General features: G+C 35.7%; 1 protein-coding gene across 2 annotated transcripts in view; it reads left to right on the forward strand.

Moving 5' to 3' along the window:
• Positions 1 to 22,943, forward strand: part of LOC148599203 (uncharacterized) — a 32,032-nt gene that overhangs the window by 2,251 nt on the left and 6,838 nt on the right. The window contains exon 1 of one of the 2 annotated variants that reach the window (XM_088559531.1): positions 22,706 to 22,830. The exons of the other annotated variant lie outside the window; for it this stretch is intronic. The gene's annotated coding sequence lies outside the window, so the exon portion shown is untranslated. Of the gene's footprint in view, positions 1 to 22,705; positions 22,831 to 22,943 lie in introns of those variants that run through there. 2 annotated transcript variants of the gene reach the window in all.

The following is a 22,943-nucleotide window of genomic DNA, read 5'->3' on the forward strand; positions in this document are numbered from 1 at the left end:
AGCTAGAGGAAAAATGTGCCCTTGGGCTAAATGGAGAGTGTTTTATTTGGACAGGGTCATGTACACCAAATGGCAAATATGGGGTCATAAATTGTAGATTTCCTGGTGCCATTGGGTGGAAATTATTATATGTGCACAGGCTTGCATACATGATACAGCATAGGGCTGCACAGTTAGCAGCTGTTGATGTATCACACCTGTGCCACAATACCAAATGCATAAATGTAGCTCATCTGGTGTTGGAACCACATGGTATCAACAACAGTAGGCAAACGTGTGTCGAAAGGGGAATGTATAGGTCACATTGCCCCCTTTCCCCCCTGTTTAGTGCACCTTAAGATGCCAGATAATAATTTAGGTATTTTAATGGATTTAAAAGAAAATGGGCAGGGGAAAGTGTTCATTTATTCATTAAATTTCATTTTATTCGTATCAATATAAGAAATCTTTTTGAAAGATTTGGGTGGTCCTTAAAAGGACCTTTGATTTTTTTAAGCTGTCTGTCTTTTACTTAGGCATCTTCTTCTTGCAGTATGCATCATGCATCAGCTCATCTGGTACAGGATCTAGTTGCCCTTTTACATAGTCTGGTCTCTTTTTGTGGAGCTCTTTATGAATCTTGTGTTCCTCCAGTCTGACAGCTGTCTGTTGTAACCTTCTTATCTTTACTTCAGGTTTCTGCTCATAATTCCTTTTGTAAGTATACTCTCTGTCCATTTTATCAAAGAAGGTCTCACAGTCTTCGGACACTTTAATGTTCAACTCTTTGCTTTTCATCTTGGCTGATGTACCAGGTCTGTTGTTGGTCCTGTGTATTGCAGAATGAAGTCTGCCTTCCATGTTTTTTCCATGAGTTACATTTTTTGGTAAACTCACACTCAATGCACGATGAACTCCTTCATTTTTATTTGTTGTGTGGAACATTCTCATGCTATTGACTGCTTCCTCACTAAGTATCATTTTCAGTAGTTCTAGCAGTATAATTTCATCAATTTCATCTATTTTCAGCACAGTGATGTTGTAAGTGCTTAGGTAAAAGGATCTAGTCCACCAGTTATCACTGACTGTACCTTTGCATACCACAGACTCCTTCAGGCAAGATGAACAGTCTCCACCATAACACTGGACTGTAGTTGAAAGGATGGTAGGTAATTTTTTACATACTTTTTCTGTGTCCTTGTTATATTCATTCATTAACTGGTTCAATATCATGGAACTGCGACACTTCAAGTCCAGGCTAAACATTTTCTTCAAGTCTTTGTTCTCTTCTTTAGTTTGTCCATGAAACATGGTCTCACTAAACTCAGCTCGCATTCCCGCTCGGAATTGATGTTGGCTTAGATGTACTGGGTCCGCCAGTCTCTGCACTTCCCACATAGGATACAGTACATGTATGGCATCTTCTACTCCTTTAGCGGAACGTGCATCTCCATCTGTTGTGGCATAACGGATAAGCATACCTTGCAGTGCAAGCTGATTTCCAATTTCTTTTCCCATGGCATATTCTGATATTGGTATAGTTCTATGAAGGGTAGCAGTACAGTCTTCATGGCCTGGGCACTCTGCATCAAATCCCTTTCCTCTGAGCCAAGCTCCCTTCCAACATAGCTGGTTTAGTGAAGATGATGCGACTACAAACTGCCATGGAGTATTTTGTTCAATCGCAAGCATCTGTGCCTGTGATGCATTTAACCCTGGTTTCTTCCTGCTGGACCTTGTTGCAGTTGGGTACCTGCCATCTAAGGTCACATCTATCACATTTTCTGGTTGTCCCTTCTTTTTGTTGTATGCCTTCACTTGTTCAACCTTATCTTTCATGTCGTCCTTGTTCTGCTTTACCATAACTTTAGAAATTCGGTCGGTGTTTCTCTGCATACCACTCTTGCATGGAGGTGGAACACTTACACGCGCTAAAATCTCCTGGGTCTTGGTGCTTCCTATTGGACTATCTAGTCCTGCTGAAACTAGCGCAATGTTAGTACCGGCTGGATTTGGCCCTGGCTTGTTGTTTTCAACTTCTGAGTACAACTTTGCTAGTGTTGGAGTCACAAACCAACAGTTTGCACACCGAACTCTGTACATGATACAGGCACCCCATTTTCTGTCACTATGTGGCTCCATCCATGGCCTCTTACAAGTTTTTGGTGTTTCCCTGTGCTGTTGGTACGCCAAGTTGAACATGTCAAACATCTTTTCACTCTCAATAATATGAGAATTATTTGATGTCACCTTTTCTTTGTCTGCTTTCAGGAACCGTGGCCGCAGGATCATACTGGATTTAATCACACCACTTCCAACTTCTTTTACCACTTGTGAGCTGTCAGTCCTGGATACGGAATCAGCTTTGATGTCGTCTTGTTGGTGATCTTGCAGATTCATTCGGATGTAAGCTTTTGACTCTTCTTCATCTGATGAAACTGCATTCTCAAAAACGAGACCTTTCGACCACGGAGTATGACCTTTCTTGAACCGTCCAGCATTACTAACCTTGTGGCTTCCTGCTAGACCAGTTTTGCCTTTGTTGTGTGGAGTATTACCATCAGTAAACATATTTGAATCTTCTTCTTGTATGGTTCCGCAACAAAATTTGGTATGATTTTAGTCTCGAAAGGGCTACTATTTGTACTTTTTGGTTCTTTTGATAGTTTAGGTGAGAATTTCTAGATGCTGACAATGTTTACTTAGTTCTAATAAGGCTCAGGGTGCAGTCTTTTACTCATTAGATCAGATAATTTGATCCTAATAGGATACTAGACTGCCCCCTGAGTGATGGGGGGTTTTCAAAGAATCATCAAAGGAAAGCCAATATGGTGGTTTAATTCCGTATTATTGATAACAAATATTTGATTTGGGATTGTTTTTGTACTTTTTAAGTAGATACTAGTAAAAAAAAATAAAATGCCTTTAGAAAAAAAAAAAAAAATTAAATTGACCATTTTTGCACCACTATATTATAATTTTCGTTCTTTGAGACCCAAATGTGATAAATCAATTTTGTTTTCTTTAAAATGTGAAGAAAAAAACTTGCTGTGATGAAAATTTCCTAAAATACCTGTGTAATTATTCAAAAATTTTCTTATCTGAAGAACTTTATGTATGAGTATGCAACCCTGAGCCTTTAGATTATTGGTCATATTGCCACCTGTAGAAAATAATTATTTACACAAATACTTTTCAACTTATCAAGAATCTGTAAATTGGGGCTGTTTTCTGAATTATTAAAGTAATTTACAATATTTTTTTCTATATTTTTTATGAAGTAGAAGTATTTTTAATTTTAGCTTCATTTGATTCAATTCTATTTTTTTCCATATTTGGAATTTGAAAAAAAAAATTAAACCACTTTAAAACTATTTTGATAAAAGAAAATTTGTAATTCAAATACTATAATTATCCAAGAGAAAAAAACACTTTAGTTTGTGAAAATATCTCCAAAAGTAAAAAAGTTATTGCAATATTGATAAAAGTGGTCATATCTAACTTTTGGAATTTTTCAGATAAGAAAGAAGAGCTGCAAACAGTTTTGGGTAGCTGTCTTTGAAGCTGGTTTGTGGACATGATAATGAGCCGATTTGATCGAAACTTTGCAGAATGATTGGAAATATGATGAAATAACAGAAGATGGTTTTTTATTACAGTATTTTAACTTTAGCGCATCTAATAGAGAGGTATGTTTGCATACAAAAACAGCTGATATGGCTACATTTTTATACTGGTGAGTATTTTTATGTTTCATATGTGTAGTAGAGGTACAGTACTATTGAAATATATCAAATTTACTATATTTTGAGGAAATTTTGCATAATTTAGCCATTTTTCAAAAGATAGGAGATGGATATCTCAAATTTGGACTTTTTTTGTGGTTTTGAGGAGTACCAAATCCTCGTTTTGAGAAATATTCCTACTCAATCTTGCTTGAAAAAGTAACTTTACAAAATGGATGCCTTTTTTCAGAAGTATCATCAAAAGCTAGAGGAAAAATGTGCCCTTGGGCTAAATGGAGAGTGTTTTATTTGGACAGGGTCATGTACACCAAATGGCAAATATGGGGTCATAAATTGTAGATTTCCTGGTGCCATTGGGTGGAAATTATTATATGTGCACAGGCTTGCATACATGATACAGCATAGGGCTGCACAGTTAGCAGCTGTTGATGTATCACACCTGTGCCACAATACCAAATGCATAAATGTAGCTCATCTGGTGTTGGAACCACATGGTATCAACAACAGTAGGCAAACATGTGTGTCGAAAGGGGAATGTATAGGTCACATTGCCCCCTTTCCCCCCTGTTTAGTGCACCTTAAGATGCCAGATAATAATTTAGGTATTTTAATGGATTTAAAAGAAAATGGGCAGGGGAAAGTGTTCATTTATTCATTAAATTTCATTTTATTCGTATCAATATAAGAAATCTTTTTGAAAGATTTGGGTGGTCCTTAAAAGGACCTTTGATTTTTTTAAGCTGTCTGTCTTTTACTTAGGCATCTTCTTCTTGCAGTATGCATCATGCATCAGCTCATCTGGTACAGGATCTAGTTGCCCTTTTACATAGTCTGGTCTCTTTTTGTGGAGCTCTTTATGAATCTTGTGTTCCTCCAGTCTGACAGCTGTCTGTTGTAACCTTCTTATCTTTACTTCAGGTTTCTGCTCATAATTCCTTTTGTAAGTATACTCTCTGTCCATTTTATCAAAGAAGGTCTCACAGTCTTCGGACACTTTAATGTTCAACTCTTTGCTTTTCATCTTGGCTGATGTACCAGGTCTGTTGTTGGTCCTGTGTATTGCAGAATGAAGTCTGCCTTCCATGTTTTTTCCATGAGTTACATTTTTTGGTAAACTCACACTCAATGCACGATGAACTCCTTCATTTTTATTTGTTGTGTGGAACATTCTCATGCTATTGACTGCTTCCTCACTAAGTATCATTTTCAGTAGTTCTAGCAGTATAATTTCATCAATTTCATCTATTTTCAGCACAGTGATGTTGTAAGTGCTTAGGTAAAAGGATCTAGTCCACCAGTTATCACTGACTGTACCTTTGCATACCACAGACTCCTTAAGGCAAGATGAACAGTCTCCACCATAACACTGGACTGTAGTTGAAAGGATGGTAGGTAATTTTTTACATACTTTTTCTGTGTCCTTGTTATATTCATTCATTAACTGGTTCAATATCATGGAACTGCGACACTTCAAGTCCAGGCTAAACATTTTCTTCAAGTCTTTGTTCTCTTCTTTAGTTTGTCCATGAAACATGGTCTCACTAAACTCAGCTCGCATTCCCGCTCGGAATTGATGTTGGCTTAGATGTACTGGGTCCGCCAGTCTCTGCACTTCCCACATAGGATACAGTACATGTATGGCATCTTCTACTCCTTTAGCGGAACGTGCATCTCCATCTGTTGTGGCATAACGGATAAGCATACCTTGCAGTGCAAGCTGATTTCCAATTTCTTTTCCCATGGCATATTCTGATATTGGTATAGTTCTATGAAGGGTAGCAGTACAGTCTTCATGGCCTGGGCACTCTGCATCAAATCCCTTTCCTCTGAGCCAAGCTCCCTTCCAACATAGCTGGTTTAGTGAAGATGATGCGACTACAAACTGCCATGGAGTATTTTGTTCAATCGCAAGCATCTGTGCCTGTGATGCATTTAACCCTGGTTTCTTCCTGCTGGACCTTGTTGCAGTTGGGTACCTGCCATCTAAGGTCACATCTATCACATTTTCTGGTTGTCCCTTCTTTTTGTTGTATGCCTTCACTTGTTCAACCTTATCTTTCATGTCGTCCTTGTTCTGCTTTACCATAACTTTAGAAATTCGGTCGGTGTTTCTCTGCATACCACTCTTGCATGGAGGTGGAACACTTACACGCGCTAAAATCTCCTGGGTCTTGGTGCTTCCTATTGGACTATCTAGTCCTGCTGAAACTAGCGCAATGTTAGTACCGGCTGGATTTGGCCCTGGCTTGTTGTTTTCAACTTCTGAGTACAACTTTGCTAGTGTTGGAGTCACAAACCAACAGTTTGCACACCGAACTCTGTACATGATACAGGCACCCCATTTTCTGTCACTATGTGGCTCCATCCATGGCCTCTTACAAGTTTTTGGTGTTTCCCTGTGCTGTTGGTACGCCAAGTTGAACATGTCAAACATCTTTTCACTCTCAATAATATGAGAATTATTTGATGTCACCTTTTCTTTGTCTGCTTTCAGGAACCGTGGCCGCAGGATCATACTGGATTTAATCACACCACTTCCAACTTCTTTTACCACTTGTGAGCTGTCAGTCCTGGATACGGAATCAGCTTTGATGTCGTCTTGTTGGTGATCTTGCAGATTCATTCGGATGTAAGCTTTTGACTCTTCTTCATCTGATGAAACTGCATTCTCAAAAACGAGACCTTTCGACCACGGAGTATGACCTTTCTTGAACCGTCCAGCATTACTAACCTTGTGGCTTCCTGCTAGACCAGTTTTGCCTTTGTTGTGTGGAGTATTACCATCAGTAAACATATTTGAATCTTCTTCTTGTATGGTTCCGCAACAAAATTTGGTATGATTTTAGTCTCGAAAGGGCTACTATTTGTACTTTTTGGTTCTTTTGATAGTTTAGGTGAGAATTTCTAGATGCTGACAATGTTTACTTAGTTCTAATAAGGCTCAGGGTGCAGTCTTTTACTCATTAGATCAGATAATTTGATCCTAATAGGATACTAGACTGCCCCCTGAGTGATGGGGGGTTTTCAAAGAATCATCAAAGGAAAGCCAATATGGTGGTTTAATTCCGTATTATTGATAACAAATATTTGATTTGGGATTGTTTTTGTACTTTTTAAGTAGATACTAGTAAAAAAAAATAAAATGCCTTTAGAAAAAAAAAAAAAAATTAAATTGACCATTTTTGCACCACTATATTATAATTTTCGTTCTTTGAGACCCAAATGTGATAAATCAATTTTGTTTTCTTTAAAATGTGAAGAAAAAAACTTCCTGTGATGAAAATTTCCTAAAATACCTGTGTAATTATTCAAAAATTTTCTTATCTGAAGAACTTTATGTATGAGTATGCAACCCTGAGCCTTTAGATTATTGGTCATATTGCCACCTGTAGAAAATAATTATTTACACAAATACTTTTCAACTTATCAAGAATCTGTAAATTGGGGCTGTTTTCTGAATTATTAAAGTAATTTACAATATTTTTTTCTATATTTTTTATGAAGTAGAAGTATTTTTAATTTTAGCTTCATTTGATTCAATTCTATTTTTTTCCATATTTGGAATTTGAAAAAAAAAATTAAACCACTTTAAAACTATTTTGATAAAAGAAAATTTGTAATTCAAATACTATAATTATCCAAGAGAAAAAAACACTTTAGTTTGTGAAAATATCTCCAAAAGTAAAAAAGTTATTGCAATATTGATAAAAGTGGTCATATCTAACTTTTGGAATTTTTCAGATAAGAAAGAAGAGCTGCAAACAGTTTTGGGTAGCTGTCTTTGAAGCTGGTTTGTGGACATGATAATGAGCCGATTTGATCGAAACTTTGCAGAATGATTGGAAATATGATGAAATAACAGAAGATGGTTTTTTATTACAGTATTTTAACTTTAGCGCATCTAATAGAGAGGTATGTTTGCATACAAAAACAGCTGATATGGCTACATTTTTATACTGGTGAGTATTTTTATGTTTCATATGTGTAGTAGAGGTACAGTACTATTGAAATATATCAAATTTACTATATTTTGAGGAAATTTTGCATAATTTAGCCATTTTTCAAAAGATAGGAGATGGATATCTCAAATTTGGACTTTTTTTGTGGTTTTGAGGAGTACCAAATCCTCGTTTTGAGAAATATTCCTACTCAATCTTGCTTGAAAAAGTAACTTTACAAAATGGATGCCTTTTTTCAGAAGTATCATCAAAAGCTAGAGGAAAAATGTGCCCTTGGGCTAAATGGAGAGTGTTTTATTTGGACAGGGTCATGTACACCAAATGGCAAATATGGGGTCATAAATTGTAGATTTCCTGGTGCCATTGGGTGGAAATTATTATATGTGCACAGGCTTGCATACATGATACAGCATAGGGCTGCACAGTTAGCAGCTGTTGATGTATCACACCTGTGCCACAATACCAAATGCATAAATGTAGCTCATCTGGTGTTGGAACCACATGGTATCAACAACAGTAGGCAAACATGTGTGTCGAAAGGGGAATGTATAGGTCACATTGCCCCCTTTCCCCCCTGTTTAGTGCACCTTAAGATGCCAGATAATAATTTAGGTATTTTAATGGATTTAAAAGAAAATGGGCAGGGGAAAGTGTTCATTTATTCATTAAATTTCATTTTATTCGTATCAATATAAGAAATCTTTTTGAAAGATTTGGGTGGTCCTTAAAAGGACCTTTGATTTTTTTAAGCTGTCTGTCTTTTACTTAGGCATCTTCTTCTTGCAGTATGCATCATGCATCAGCTCATCTGGTACAGGATCTAGTTGCCCTTTTACATAGTCTGGTCTCTTTTTGTGGAGCTCTTTATGAATCTTGTGTTCCTCCAGTCTGACAGCTGTCTGTTGTAACCTTCTTATCTTTACTTCAGGTTTCTGCTCATAATTCCTTTTGTAAGTATACTCTCTGTCCATTTTATCAAAGAAGGTCTCACAGTCTTCGGACACTTTAATGTTCAACTCTTTGCTTTTCATCTTGGCTGATGTACCAGGTCTGTTGTTGGTCCTGTGTATTGCAGAATGAAGTCTGCCTTCCATGTTTTTTCCATGAGTTACATTTTTTGGTAAACTCACACTCAATGCACGATGAACTCCTTCATTTTTATTTGTTGTGTGGAACATTCTCATGCTATTGACTGCTTCCTCACTAAGTATCATTTTCAGTAGTTCTAGCAGTATAATTTCATCAATTTCATCTATTTTCAGCACAGTGATGTTGTAAGTGCTTAGGTAAAAGGATCTAGTCCACCAGTTATCACTGACTGTACCTTTGCATACCACAGACTCCTTCAGGCAAGATGAACAGTCTCCACCATAACACTGGACTGTAGTTGAAAGGATGGTAGGTAATTTTTTACATACTTTTTCTGTGTCCTTGTTATATTCATTCATTAACTGGTTCAATATCATGGAACTGCGACACTTCAAGTCCAGGCTAAACATTTTCTTCAAGTCTTTGTTCTCTTCTTTAGTTTGTCCATGAAACATGGTCTCACTAAACTCAGCTCGCATTCCCGCTCGGAATTGATGTTGGCTTAGATGTACTGGGTCCGCCAGTCTCTGCACTTCCCACATAGGATACAGTACATGTATGGCATCTTCTACTCCTTTAGCGGAACGTGCATCTCCATCTGTTGTGGCATAACGGATAAGCATACCTTGCAGTGCAAGCTGATTTCCAATTTCTTTTCCCATGGCATATTCTGATATTGGTATAGTTCTATGAAGGGTAGCAGTACAGTCTTCATGGCCTGGGCACTCTGCATCAAATCCCTTTCCTCTGAGCCAAGCTCCCTTCCAACATAGCTGGTTTAGTGAAGATGATGCGACTACAAACTGCCATGGAGTATTTTGTTCAATCGCAAGCATCTGTGCCTGTGATGCATTTAACCCTGGTTTCTTCCTGCTGGACCTTGTTGCAGTTGGGTACCTGCCATCTAAGGTCACATCTATCACATTTTCTGGTTGTCCCTTCTTTTTGTTGTATGCCTTCACTTGTTCAACCTTATCTTTCATGTCGTCCTTGTTCTGCTTTACCATAACTTTAGAAATTCGGTCGGTGTTTCTCTGCATACCACTCTTGCATGGAGGTGGAACACTTACACGCGCTAAAATCTCCTGGGTCTTGGTGCTTCCTATTGGACTATCTAGTCCTGCTGAAACTAGCGCAATGTTAGTACCGGCTGGATTTGGCCCTGGCTTGTTGTTTTCAACTTCTGAGTACAACTTTGCTAGTGTTGGAGTCACAAACCAACAGTTTGCACACCGAACTCTGTACATGATACAGGCACCCCATTTTCTGTCACTATGTGGCTCCATCCATGGCCTCTTACAAGTTTTTGGTGTTTCCCTGTGCTGTTGGTACGCCAAGTTGAACATGTCAAACATCTTTTCACTCTCAATAATATGAGAATTATTTGATGTCACCTTTTCTTTGTCTGCTTTCAGGAACCGTGGCCGCAGGATCATACTGGATTTAATCACACCACTTCCAACTTCTTTTACCACTTGTGAGCTGTCAGTCCTGGATACGGAATCAGCTTTGATGTCGTCTTGTTGGTGATCTTGCAGATTCATTCGGATGTAAGCTTTTGACTCTTCTTCATCTGATGAAACTGCATTCTCAAAAACGAGACCTTTCGACCACGGAGTATGACCTTTCTTGAACCGTCCAGCATTACTAACCTTGTGGCTTCCTGCTAGACCAGTTTTGCCTTTGTTGTGTGGAGTATTACCATCAGTAAACATATTTGAATCTTCTTCTTGTATGGTTCCGCAACAAAATTTGGTATGATTTTAGTCTCGAAAGGGCTACTATTTGTACTTTTTGGTTCTTTTGATAGTTTAGGTGAGAATTTCTAGATGCTGACAATGTTTACTTAGTTCTAATAAGGCTCAGGGTGCAGTCTTTTACTCATTAGATCAGATAATTTGATCCTAATAGGATACTAGACTGCCCCCTGAGTGATGGGGGGTTTTCAAAGAATCATCAAAGGAAAGCCAATATGGTGGTTTAATTCCGTATTATTGATAACAAATATTTGATTTGGGATTGTTTTTGTACTTTTTAAGTAGATACTAGTAAAAAAAAATAAAATGCCTTTAGAAAAAAAAAAAAAAATTAAATTGACCATTTTTGCACCACTATATTATAATTTTCGTTCTTTGAGACCCAAATGTGATAAATCAATTTTGTTTTCTTTAAAATGTGAAGAAAAAAACTTGCTGTGATGAAAATTTCCTAAAATACCTGTGTAATTATTCAAAAATTTTCTTATCTGAAGAACTTTATGTATGAGTATGCAACCCTGAGCCTTTAGATTATTGGTCATATTGCCACCTGTAGAAAATAATTATTTACACAAATACTTTTCAACTTATCAAGAATCTGTAAATTGGGGCTGTTTTCTGAATTATTAAAGTAATTTACAATATTTTTTTCTATATTTTTTATGAAGTAGAAGTATTTTTAATTTTAGCTTCATTTGATTCAATTCTATTTTTTTCCATATTTGGAATTTGAAAAAAAAAATTAAACCACTTTAAAACTATTTTGATAAAAGAAAATTTGTAATTCAAATACTATAATTATCCAAGAGAAAAAAACACTTTAGTTTGTGAAAATATCTCCAAAAGTAAAAAAGTTATTGCAATATTGATAAAAGTGGTCATATCTAACTTTTGGAATTTTTCAGATAAGAAAGAAGAGCTGCAAACAGTTTTGGGTAGCTGTCTTTGAAGCTGGTTTGTGGACATGATAATGAGCCGATTTGATCGAAACTTTGCAGAATGATTGGAAATATGATGAAATAACAGAAGATGGTTTTTTATTACAGTATTTTAACTTTAGCGCATCTAATAGAGAGGTATGTTTGCATACAAAAACAGCTGATATGGCTACATTTTTATACTGGTGAGTATTTTTATGTTTCATATGTGTAGTAGAGGTACAGTACTATTGAAATATATCAAATTTACTATATTTTGAGGAAATTTTGCATAATTTAGCCATTTTTCAAAAGATAGGAGATGGATATCTCAAATTTGGACTTTTTTTGTGGTTTTGAGGAGTACCAAATCCTCGTTTTGAGAAATATTCCTACTCAATCTTGCTTGAAAAAGTAACTTTACAAAATGGATGCCTTTTTTCAGAAGTATCATCAAAAGCTAGAGGAAAAATGTGCCCTTGGGCTAAATGGAGAGTGTTTTATTTGGACAGGGTCATGTACACCAAATGGCAAATATGGGGTCATAAATTGTAGATTTCCTGGTGCCATTGGGTGGAAATTATTATATGTGCACAGGCTTGCATACATGATACAGCATAGGGCTGCACAGTTAGCAGCTGTTGATGTATCACACCTGTGCCACAATACCAAATGCATAAATGTAGCTCATCTGGTGTTGGAACCACATGGTATCAACAACAGTAGGCAAACATGTGTGTCGAAAGGGGAATGTATAGGTCACATTGCCCCCTTTCCCCCCTGTTTAGTGCACCTTAAGATGCCAGATAATAATTTAGGTATTTTAATGGATTTAAAAGAAAATGGGCAGGGGAAAGTGTTCATTTATTCATTAAATTTCATTTTATTCGTATCAATATAAGAAATCTTTTTGAAAGATTTGGGTGGTCCTTAAAAGGACCTTTGATTTTTTTAAGCTGTCTGTCTTTTACTTAGGCATCTTCTTCTTGCAGTATGCATCATGCATCAGCTCATCTGGTACAGGATCTAGTTGCCCTTTTACATAGTCTGGTCTCTTTTTGTGGAGCTCTTTATGAATCTTGTGTTCCTCCAGTCTGACAGCTGTCTGTTGTAACCTTCTTATCTTTACTTCAGGTTTCTGCTCATAATTCCTTTTGTAAGTATACTCTCTGTCCATTTTATCAAAGAAGGTCTCACAGTCTTCGGACACTTTAATGTTCAACTCTTTGCTTTTCATCTTGGCTGATGTACCAGGTCTGTTGTTGGTCCTGTGTATTGCAGAATGAAGTCTGCCTTCCATGTTTTTTCCATGAGTTACATTTTTTGGTAAACTCACACTCAATGCACGATGAACTCCTTCATTTTTATTTGTTGTGTGGAACATTCTCATGCTATTGACTGCTTCCTCACTAAGTATCATTTTCAGTAGTTCTAGCAGTATAATTTCATCAATTTCATCTATTTTCAGCACAGTGATGTTGTAAGTGCTTAGGTAAAAGGATCTAGTCCACCAGTTATCACTGACTGTACCTTTGCATACCACAGACTCCTTCAGGCAAGATGAACAGTCTCCACCATAACACTGGACTGTAGTTGAAAGGATGGTAGGTAATTTTTTACATACTTTTTCTGTGTCCTTGTTATATTCATTCATTAACTGGTTCAATATCATGGAACTGCGACACTTCAAGTCCAGGCTAAACATTTTCTTCAAGTCTTTGTTCTCTTCTTTAGTTTGTCCATGAAACATGGTCTCACTAAACTCAGCTCGCATTCCCGCTCGGAATTGATGTTGGCTTAGATGTACTGGGTCCGCCAGTCTCTGCACTTCCCACATAGGATACAGTACATGTATGGCATCTTCTACTCCTTTAGCGGAACGTGCATCTCCATCTGTTGTGGCATAACGGATAAGCATACCTTGCAGTGCAAGCTGATTTCCAATTTCTTTTCCCATGGCATATTCTGATATTGGTATAGTTCTATGAAGGGTAGCAGTACAGTCTTCATGGCCTGGGCACTCTGCATCAAATCCCTTTCCTCTGAGCCAAGCTCCCTTCCAACATAGCTGGTTTAGTGAAGATGATGCGACTACAAACTGCCATGGAGTATTTTGTTCAATCGCAAGCATCTGTGCCTGTGATGCATTTAACCCTGGTTTCTTCCTGCTGGACCTTGTTGCAGTTGGGTACCTGCCATCTAAGGTCACATCTATCACATTTTCTGGTTGTCCCTTCTTTTTGTTGTATGCCTTCACTTGTTCAACCTTATCTTTCATGTCGTCCTTGTTCTGCTTTACCATAACTTTAGAAATTCGGTCGGTGTTTCTCTGCATACCACTCTTGCATGGAGGTGGAACACTTACACGCGCTAAAATCTCCTGGGTCTTGGTGCTTCCTATTGGACTATCTAGTCCTGCTGAAACTAGCGCAATGTTAGTACCGGCTGGATTTGGCCCTGGCTTGTTGTTTTCAACTTCTGAGTACAACTTTGCTAGTGTTGGAGTCACAAACCAACAGTTTGCACACCGAACTCTGTACATGATACAGGCACCCCATTTTCTGTCACTATGTGGCTCCATCCATGGCCTCTTACAAGTTTTTGGTGTTTCCCTGTGCTGTTGGTACGCCAAGTTGAACATGTCAAACATCTTTTCACTCTCAATAATATGAGAATTATTTGATGTCACCTTTTCTTTGTCTGCTTTCAGGAACCGTGGCCGCAGGATCATACTGGATTTAATCACACCACTTCCAACTTCTTTTACCACTTGTGAGCTGTCAGTCCTGGATACGGAATCAGCTTTGATGTCGTCTTGTTGGTGATCTTGCAGATTCATTCGGATGTAAGCTTTTGACTCTTCTTCATCTGATGAAACTGCATTCTCAAAAACGAGACCTTTCGACCACGGAGTATGACCTTTCTTGAACCGTCCAGCATTACTAACCTTGTGGCTTCCTGCTAGACCAGTTTTGCCTTTGTTGTGTGGAGTATTACCATCAGTAAACATATTTGAATCTTCTTCTTGTATGGTTCCGCAACAAAATTTGGTATGATTTTAGTCTCGAAAGGGCTACTATTTGTACTTTTTGGTTCTTTTGATAGTTTAGGTGAGAATTTCTAGATGCTGACAATGTTTACTTAGTTCTAATAAGGCTCAGGGTGCAGTCTTTTACTCATTAGATCAGATAATTTGATCCTAATAGGATACTAGACTGCCCCCTGAGTGATGGGGGGTTTTCAAAGAATCATCAAAGGAAAGCCAATATGGTGGTTTAATTCCGTATTATTGATAACAAATATTTGATTTGGGATTGTTTTTGTACTTTTTAAGTAGATACTAGTAAAAAAAAATAAAATGCCTTTAGAAAAAAAAAAAAAAATTAAATTGACCATTTTTGCACCACTATATTATAATTTTCGTTCTTTGAGACCCAAATGTGATAAATCAATTTTGTTTTCTTTAAAATGTGAAGAAAAAAACTTGCTGTGATGAAAATTTCCTAAAATACCTGTGTAATTATTCAAAAATTTTCTTATCTGAAGAACTTTATGTATGAGTATGCAACCCTGAGCCTTTAGATTATTGGTCATATTGCCACCTGTAGAAAATAATTATTTACACAAATACTTTTCAACTTATCAAGAATCTGTAAATTGGGGCTGTTTTCTGAATTATTAAAGTAATTTACAATATTTTTTTCTATATTTTTTATGAAGTAGAAGTATTTTTAATTTTAGCTTCATTTGATTCAATTCTATTTTTTTCCATATTTGGAATTTGAAAAAAAAAATTAAACCACTTTAAAACTATTTTGATAAAAGAAAATTTGTAATTCAAATACTATAATTATCCAAGAGAAAAAAACACTTTAGTTTGTGAAAATATCTCCAAAAGTAAAAAAGTTATTGCAATATTGATAAAAGTGGTCATATCTAACTTTTGGAATTTTTCAGATAAGAAAGAAGAGCTGCAAACAGTTTTGGGTAGCTGTCTTTGAAGCTGGTTTGTGGACATGATAATGAGCCGATTTGATCGAAACTTTGCAGAATGATTGGAAATATGATGAAATAACAGAAGATGGTTTTTTATTACAGTATTTTAACTTTAGCGCATCTAATAGAGAGGTATGTTTGCATACAAAAACAGCTGATATGGCTACATTTTTATACTGGTGAGTATTTTTATGTTTCATATGTGTAGTAGAGGTACAGTACTATTGAAATATATCAAATTTACTATATTTTGAGGAAATTTTGCATAATTTAGCCATTTTTCAAAAGATAGGAGATGGATATCTCAAATTTGGACTTTTTTTGTGGTTTTGAGGAGTACCAAATCCTCGTTTTGAGAAATATTCCTACTCAATCTTGCTTGAAAAAGTAACTTTACAAAATGGATGCCTTTTTTCAGAAGTATCATCAAAAGCTAGAGGAAAAATGTGCCCTTGGGCTAAATGGAGAGTGTTTTATTTGGACAGGGTCATGTACACCAAATGGCAAATATGGGGTCATAAATTGTAGATTTCCTGGTGCCATTGGGTGGAAATTATTATATGTGCACAGGCTTGCATACATGATACAGCATAGGGCTGCACAGTTAGCAGCTGTTGATGTATCACACCTGTGCCACAATACCAAATGCATAAATGTAGCTCATCTGGTGTTGGAACCACATGGTATCAACAACAGTAGGCAAACATGTGTGTCGAAAGGGGAATGTATAGGTCACATTGCCCCCTTTCCCCCCTGTTTAGTGCACCTTAAGATGCCAGATAATAATTTAGGTATTTTAATGGATTTAAAAGAAAATGGGCAGGGGAAAGTGTTCATTTATTCATTAAATTTCATTTTATTCGTATCAATATAAGAAATCTTTTTGAAAGATTTGGGTGGTCGTTAAAAGGACCTTTGATTTTTTTAAGCTGTCTGTCTTTTACTTAGGCATCTTCTTCTTGCAGCATGCATCATGCATCATCTCATCTGGTACAGGATCTAGTTGCCCTTTTACATAGTCTGGTCTCTTTTTGTGGAGCTCTTTATGAATCTTGTGTTCCTCCAGTCTGACAGCTGTCTGTTGTAACCTTCTTATCTTTACTTCAGGTTTCTGCTCATAATTCCTTTTGTAAGTATACTCTCTGTCCATTTTATCAAAGAAGGTCTCACAGTCTTCGGACACTTTAATGTTCAACTCTTTGCTTTTCATCTTGGCTGATGTACCAGGTCTGTTGTTGGTCCTGTGTATTGCAGAATGAAGTCTGCCTTCCATGTTTTTTCCATGAGTTACATTTTTTGGTAAACTCACACTCAATGCACGATGAACTCCTTCATTTTTATTTGTTGTGTGGAACATTCTCATGCTATTGACTGCTTCCTCACTAAGTATCATTTTCAGTAGTTCTAGCAGTATAATTTCATCAATTTCATCTATTTTCAGCACAGTGATGTTGTAAGTGCTTAGGTAAAAGGATCTAGTCCACCAGTTATCACTGACTGTACCTTTGCATACCACAGACTCCTTCAGGCAAGATGAACAGTCTCCACCATAACACTGGACTGTAGTTGAAAGGATGGTAGGTAATTTTTTACATACTTTTTCTGTGTCCTTGTTATATTCATTCATTAACTGGTTCAATATCATGGAACTGCGACACTTCAAGTCCAGGCTAAACATTTTCTTCAAGTCTTTGTTCTCTTCTTTAGTTTGTCCATGAAACATGGTCTCACTAAACTCAGCTCGCATTCCCGCTCGGAATTGATGTTGGCTTAGATGTACTGGGTCCGCCAGTCTCTGCACTTCCCACATAGGATACAGTACATGTATGGCATCTTCTACTCCTTTAGCGGAACGTGCATCTCCATCTGTTGTGGCATAACGGATAAGCATACCTTGCAGTGCAAGCTGATTTCCAATTTCTTTTCCCATGGCATATTCTGATATTGGTATAGTTCTATGAAGGGTAGCAGTACAGTCTTCATGGCCTGGGCACTCTGCATCAAATCCCTTTCCTCTGAGCCAAGCTCCCTTCCAACATAGCTGGTTTAGTGAAGATGATGCGACTACAAACTGCCATGGAGTATTTTGTTCAATCGCAAGCATCTGTGCCTGTGATGCATTTAACCCTGGTTTCTTCCTGCTGGACCTTGTTGCAGTTGGGTACCTGCCATCTAAGGTCACATCTATCACATTTTCTGGTTGTCCCTTCTTTTTGTTGTATGCCTTCACTTGTTCAACCTTATCTTTCATGTCGTCCTTGTTCTGCTTTACCATAACTTTAGAAATTCGGTCGGTGTTTCTCTGCATACCACTCTTGCATGGAGGTGGAACACTTACACGCGCTAAAATCTCCTGGGTCTTGGTGCTTCCTATTGGACTATCTAGTCCTGCTGAAACTAGCGCAATGTTAGTACCGGCTGGATTTGGCCCTGGCTTGTTGTTTTCAACTTCTGAGTACAACTTTGCTAGTGTTGGAGTCACAAACCAACAGTTTGCACACCGAACTCTGTACATGATACAGGCACCCCATTTTCTGTCACTATGTGGCTCCATCCATGGCCTCTTACAAGTTTTTGGTGTTTCCCTGTGCTGTTGGTACGCCAAGTTGAACATGTCAAACATCTTTTCACTCTCAATAATATGAGAATTATTTGATGTCACCTTTTCTTTGTCTGCTTTCAGGAACCGTGGCCGCAGGATCATACTGGATTTAATCACACCACTTCCAACTTCTTTTACCACTTGTGAGCTGTCAGTCCTGGATACGGAATCAGCTTTGATGTCGTCTTGTTGGTGATCTTGCAGATTCATTCGGATGTAAGCTTTTGACTCTTCTTCATCTGATGAAACTGCATTCTCAAAAACGAGACCTTTCGACCACGGAGTATGACCTTTCTTGAACCGTCCAGCATTACTAACCTTGTGGCTTCCTGCTAGACCAGTTTTGCCTTTGTTGTGTGGAGTATTACCATCAGTAAACATATTTGAATCTTCTTCTTGTATGGTTCCGCAACAAAATTTGGTATGATTTTAGTCTCGAAAGGGCTACTATTTGTACTTTTTGGTTCTTTTGATAGTTTAGGTGAGAATTTCTAGATGCTGACAATGTTTACTTAGTTCTAATAAGGCTCAGGGTGCAGTCTTTTACTCATTAGATCAGATAATTTGATCCTAATAGGATACTAGACTGCCCCCTGAGTGATGGGGGGTTTTCAAAGAATCATCAAAGGAAAGCCAATATGGTGGTTTAATTCCGTATTATTGATAACAAATATTTGATTTGGGATTGTTTTTGTACTTTTTAAGTAGATACTAGTAAAAAAAAATAAAATGCCTTTAGAAAAAAAAAAAAAAATTAAATTGACCATTTTTGCACCACTATATTATAATTTTCGTTCTTTGAGACCCAAATGTGATAAATCAATTTTGTTTTCTTTAAAATGTGAAGAAAAAAACTTGCTGTGATGAAAATTTCCTAAAATACCTGTGTAATTATTCAAAAATTTTCTTATCTGAAGAACTTTATGTATGAGTATGCAACCCTGAGCCTTTAGATTATTGGTCATATTGCCACCTGTAGAAAATAATTATTTACACAAATACTTTTCAACTTATCAAGAATCTGTAAATTGGGGCTGTTTTCTGAATTATTAAAGTAATTTACAATATTTTTTTCTATATTTTTTATGAAGTAGAAGTATTTTTAATTTTAGCTTCATTTGATTCAATTCTATTTTTTTCCATATTTGGAATTTGAAAAAAAAAATTAAACCACTTTAAAACTATTTTGATAAAAGAAAATTTGTAATTCAAATACTATAATTATCCAAGAGAAAAAAACACTTTAGTTTGTGAAAATATCTCCAAAAGTAAAAAAGTTATTGCAATATTGATAAAAGTGGTCATATCTAACTTTTGGAATTTTTCAGATAAGAAAGAAGAGCTGCAAACAGTTTTGGGTAGCTGTCTTTGAAGCTGGTTTGTGGACATGATAATGAGCCGATTTGATCGAAACTTTGCAGAATGATTGGAAATATGATGAAATAACAGAAGATGGTTTTTTATTACAGTATTTTAACTTTAGCGCATCTAATAGGTACGAGACCACAATTATCTGCCCTTAGCTTTTCGTTGTATACGAATATAGTTCCTATAATAATAGGGGATTTTTCAAAAAATTTTTAGAAACACTTCCTTTCAGAATTTCTCATACTTTTTGTGCTCAAATGGAAGAGGAATAATGAAATTATTTTAGTAGATGTGTTGAAATGAGAAATTTGACATTTAGGTTGTGATTTGGTGAGGTCAAAAAAGGTCAAGTTTGTGACATCCAGAAGCCATTTTGGGTCATTTTTTAGGGTATCTCTGTGTTTATGCATAAAATTTGAAAAAATAATGGTAAATTTTTTTATATTTTTTATATAAGTTGTTGGAAGGTTCAAATTAACGTCCCTGAAAATCTGAATTGAATTGCGCCGGTGGAATTTTTTTAAATTACAGAAAGGCTATGAAGAAGACAGTGGGAAAATTAATTGTGGTTTCGTGCCAGCTATCTTACCGTGACTCAATGTCGCATTGTTTGGCAAACTATAACAAAATGTTCCTATAGAAATTTATAGTTAATTAGTGACAAGAGGTGTCAAGTGAGGACAAGAAAGGTCAAGAATTCGAGAAATTAAAGCGACAATTTTTTTTTCATTTATAGGCAAAATAAAGTGACATAGGAAAAAAATGAGATAATTATTGAAAAAATGAGTTAATTATTTTTAGGAAAATTTAGAAAAAAAACGAAAGTCAACTGATACAAATTTAAGATTTAAAAAAATATCTTTTCAATTTGACCAATGAACTGTTTGAACAAATTAGATACCACAATTCATAAAGAAACTATATCTATATATATTAGATTTGATTTGATGTGTTTTCAAATTGATAAAAGTATGAAAACATGTTTTATGTGAAATAAAAAAAGGAAATTATTTGGAAACAATATTAAGTAGTATGATTAAAAGAAAGGGTGATTTTTTTCTTTAAAGAAAAATATAGCAACATGCATTGTTATAGAAGAACTTAGTTCAAAATATATTATAGAATAGGTTATTATCTAGAGAGATATGAAAACTTGAGAAAATAATACCAAGTTTAGCAATATGCCTTACTCTAAAAAATTAGGTGTATTGGTATGTCGTAAATTGTGTGGTCGGAGCTGAGAGGTCGAGGGCATGGCATGGCTCCTCGAGATGTCGACTGCCCCCCCCCCCCCCCCGACACGTTTTTATGGACAGTCACTATAGTTTTCTTTTCGAGTGACATGTTGGTGTTTGGGGAAAACTAGTTAATGGTAGAGTCTGGTGGAGCGGTGGTGGTATTTTCTTGCTGTGACTCTGGCATACGTTTATTTTTGTTTTGTGTCCGTGGCCCATCGGACACTGCATGCTTTCGAGGCTGGCCTGGTAAATGAAGATATCAAGTTTTTACTCTTTATTGTCCTAAACGTACACATGTAATGATCGAAATATATATTTTTTAATAATATAAGCGTAATACTATTTATACTTTTATTTATTTAATTAATATACTTTTTCGTTTATTTATTTTGATAAATAAGAATTTAATTATTTATATTTACTTAGTTGCTTTAAATGGAACTTCAACTAAAAACTTTACTTCTAAAATTCTAATTATAAAAGTTGGAAATAAAATATCAAATTTAAATTGTTCACGTACCTGGTAAATAAAGATATCAACTTTTTACTCTTTATTGTCCTAAACGTACACAGTGATACCAGGGCTGGGTTGAGCTCCCTTAAAAAAACCAGTATCACGTGCTGTCGGATCTGTCTTTATTTACCAAAGCAATCTCTTAATTTTATTTAATGGCCAAATATGAATATTCATAACGCCTGAGTATATGAGACGTTTGGTTTTGTAAGATTACGTTTACTTTATTGTTTTAATGTATTTATCCTTAAACAATGGGAACTATTACCTAAAGCAATTAAATACATTTTACCAATCTCTATAAAGTGTCAGTTGTTTACATAAATTATTAGTAAGACAATTAAGCAAGTACCAACGAATTCAAACCTATTTATTATCCTGTCACAGATTATGTATTATTCAATATTACAAATATTTCTTTCTTTCGGCTAAATTTATAAATACATCAAGACATTATCAATTTACTTAAGCTAAAATGCAATTTTATTTATTTTTGATTTATTGCAGAATCATATAGAATTTTACTGCATCACAGTATATATACATATATATTTTTTCGCAAGCCACTGATACAAGGCGCATAGTTGTAATTAGTACTACCGGTAACTCGACATTGTGTTAAATTTCTGACAACCTTGTTTTTTTTTTAAATATTTTCTTGTTTATATGTTAGCATTTAAATTTACATAAATAATTCCCTATCACTGTTATCTTCATTATATCTTTTTATATTCAATGAATTTTGATGACATATTTCGAAGTCAGTTGTCACGGCCTTTTGGAATATCAATGGATCAACAGCAGAATATTTTTGTGTGATCATGACAAACATAATTTATTACTAATTTTCAAGACAACAAACTTAGTTAATATTGAGGTTGCCTTTATAGTGCAATTTTTTTAGCATTTTTTTATTTACTTTTCTGGGGGGAGGGTATTCACAGTATTTCTAGTTGATCATATAAATTCACCAAAACATAAGGACAAGTTAAAATGGCAACGGACGTATCATGCACTTTAAAGCGCAGCTGTTTATATATTTTCCTTAATGAAAGAAAAAAATATTGCAAAATGCATTGTTATAGAAGAAATTAGTTCAAAATATATGATAAAATGGGTTATTATCTAGAGAGATATGAAAACTGCAAAAATAATACCAAGTTCAGCAATATGCCTTATTCTAAAAAATTAGAGAATTGAATCTTTATAACATATTTTGAAGTCAGTTTTCCGGTAACTTTATTGATTTATCCCTTTCTTTTTTTATTATTATTTTTCTTTAATGAAAAAAAAAATCTTCATGAGGCTACTATCATTTTGGAATAATTTCAAGCAACCTTTTATTTTCACATGTTTACCTGAAAAATATTCTTTTCCTGGTTTTTAAAAACAATATTTTCCTATTTTTTTTTGTTTTGTTTTGGTTTGTTTTGTTTTGTTTTGCTTTAAATCAAACACATAAATAAACAATTGTATGTCTTTGTTTAAATGAAAACAAAATTTCTTTGCGCTATTCCACTTGTTGTTTCTTGTCGCTTTTTGTCACTTCTTGTCGTCAATTAGTGAGACTCGCAGACTGACGTCATCATTGAAACAGAAACTCCGCGTCTGTCTGAAAGGCGCAGAACCACCGCTAATTTAAATCCCTGACTGTGTTGCATGTCTGTAAGTCATACAAACATATTGTCCCTCAATAACTGTGTTGATTTTCAAACTTGATATATACGGTTGTGCCAAATTAAGACATGACAGTAACCTTTTGGGATTCGGTGCAGGAG

Source organism: Perna viridis, chromosome 13 (assembly GCF_037379345.1).
Source record: "Perna viridis isolate PV_CMFRI_1.1 ecotype Kerala chromosome 13, ASM3737934v1, whole genome shotgun sequence".
Classification (NCBI taxonomy): Eukaryota; Metazoa; Mollusca; class Bivalvia; order Mytilida; family Mytilidae; genus Perna; species Perna viridis.